General features: G+C 51.9%; 1 protein-coding gene across 3 annotated transcripts in view; it reads left to right on the top strand.

The window, feature by feature from the left end:
* The first annotated feature begins 2060 nt into the window (after positions 1–2060).
* ZNF667 (zinc finger protein 667) overlaps positions 2061–2445 on the top strand; it is a 25690-nt gene continuing 25305 nt past the window's right edge. The window contains exon 1 of one of the 3 annotated variants that reach the window (XM_010857721.1): positions 2061–2245. The gene's annotated coding sequence lies outside the window, so the exon portion shown is untranslated. Of the gene's footprint in view, positions 2442–2445 lie in introns of all 3 variants that reach the window. The other 2 variants (XM_010857723.1, XM_010857720.1) reach the window with 2 other exon arrangements.

Below are 2445 nucleotides of genomic sequence, written 5' to 3'. Positions count from 1 at the left end.
GTTGGCAATTTGATCTCTGGTTCCTCTGCCTTTTCTAAAACCAGCTTGAACATCTGGAAGTTCACAGTTCGTGTATTGCTGAAGCCTGGCTTGGAGAATTTTGAGCGTGACTTTACTAGCGTGTGAGATGAGTGCAATCATGCGGTAGATCTGGACTTACTGTTCTGTATTTGTCAGCAATCACTGGGGACTGGAAAAGTCTGTTCACAGTGGCCCAGAGTGAAGCCTTTGATAAAATTTACCAAGAGATGGTGGCTGGGCTTCCTCAAGCCCTATTCCCATGGGAATGATGGCCTCATATTCCTGGATTGGATGTAAATGCTGAATATCCTGATGTTCTTGTGTTCAAGCATGCTCATGGGAAGCAAACTTTTATCCTACGGTTCAGTTACACACTTCATTGAAAATAACCCTGTTCCAAGAATACTATTTCATACTAGGTGGAAGTCATATAAAATTAAAAGTTCAGTGCCAGAAATGAAGTTTTAATGTAATACATACACACACCCACCACACATGCATACACAAAAAAGAAAACCATGTTCCTTATTAACTGTAAGCTACTGCTGCTTCAAAAAGTTACATGAAATTTCAAACACACAGAATAAGGGGGAAAAAACCCAGTATTTAAAAATCCATGTCAATTCTGATTTGTTAAGAAATAAAAGTAAAAGGCTTCCAGGTGGTGTAGTGGATAAGAATGGGCCTGGAACACAGGCTGGATCCTTGATGGGGGAAGATTCCACATGCCCTGGGGCAACAAAGCCGGTGAGCCACACAGAAGTACTGAGCCCACACTCTGGAGCTCAGCGAGACACTTCTAAAGCACTAGTGTGGGGGGATCCTGATGATCAGCTTGTGCACAGTTCTCTGGCTGATGGTGACACAGCAGGATCATGTCACATGGGTTAACATTATCAGGCCTTAGGTTGCAGACTTCTCTTGTGGCTCAGATAGTAAAGTGTCCGCCTACAATGCAGGAGACCCGGGTTCGATCCCTGGGTCAGGAAGGTCCTCTGGAGAAGGAAATTGCAATCCACTCCAGTACTCTTGCCTGGAAAATCCCATGGATGAAGGAGCGTGGTAGGCTACAGTCCATGGGGTCGCAAAGAGTCGGACACGACTGAGTGACTTCACTTGGTCACTTGGTCTTGGTCTTAGGTTGCAGGAGCCCTGGGGCTACACGTTCATCCTCATCAAGTATTAATAGTCTTGTCCATTTGGTGGGGAAGGGGGTTCACAGCTGCAAAACAACTCAGCAAATGTGCATCAACTACTACCTGGGGACTCCCGAGGGGAGCTGCAGCAGAGGCCGTGGGGGAAGGCCTGATTGGTTACACTTCTAGAAACGGCACACACTATCTGTGGGTTCTCCCTGACACACAAACTCACAACCACAAAAACTGGGATGTACAGAGTCAGTATTTTAACCTCTGTGGACCAATGTCTGTGGCCGCTACTCAGCTCTGCATCGTCCAAAAGCAGCCACACATGACGGGTGGAGGTGCACAGGCACACACACTCAAAATTAGTTTTCAAAAATAAGTACATAAAAAAGTTTCCACACAAGGTTGTTGTTTTAGTCACTCAGTCGTGTTCGACTCCTGCGACTCCATGGACTGTAGCCTGCAGGCTCCTCTGTCCATGGGATTCTCCAGCAAGAATACTGGAGTGGGTTGCCATACCCGCCTCCAGGGGATCTTCCTGACCCAGGGATCCAACCACAGTACCCTGCGTTGGCAGGCGGATTCTTCACCACTGAGCCACCAGGGAAGCAGTACACAACCACAAATAGTGGGTTACGTACACACAACGTACAACCGCAACCCGGCACCCGCACGCCCACATCACAGGGCCGAGCTCACACCTCTCATCGTCTCAGTCTCGCGGTCCCCTTACGCGCCGCCACAAGAGGGCGCCCGCGTCCCCACCGGGCCCACACGCAGCCGCGTCCTCACAAGTCGTGGAAACAGGCCGCAGAGGCTCCTGGGAGGTGTGGTCCGAGTCTCGAAAGGCGCCGCGCAAAGGACTCTGGGGCAGTTCGTTCTGCCAAGTCGCAAACGAGATTCCACCCTTGTCCTGGACAACCATCCCTTCGCCCCTCTCCCGGGTCCACTCGACTCTGGGTCAGACAGATCGGAGCCACCGTGAGCCGGGATCCCGCAACCTCAAGTCACGAGGCTTCTGGGAGGAGCAGCCTGAGCTCGCGGTGCGCAGGCGCCAGCGAGCGCGTTCCAGGCCCCGGGTGAGCCCGGCTCTACGGCCCTTTAAGCCCTGGGGGCAGAGGGAAGGGTGTTGGGACGGAAAGCCCCCGGACAGGACCGTGTAGGTATGGATGCCCAGGAGGGCAGCGAACTGGGGAGACTGGGTCTGGCTGAAGGGACCAAGGCAGGACCTCAGCACCTGAATCCGTCTGCGTGATCGCCTAAGGACTGCTACAGGTGG

This window comes from Bison bison, unplaced genomic scaffold, assembly GCF_000754665.1.
Source record: "Bison bison bison isolate TAMUID 2011002044 unplaced genomic scaffold, Bison_UMD1.0 scf7180017864383, whole genome shotgun sequence".
Taxonomy (NCBI): domain Eukaryota; kingdom Metazoa; phylum Chordata; class Mammalia; order Artiodactyla; family Bovidae; genus Bison; species Bison bison.
Note: the sequence above shows the minus strand (reverse complement) of the source record. Positions and strands in the feature narration are given on the sequence as shown.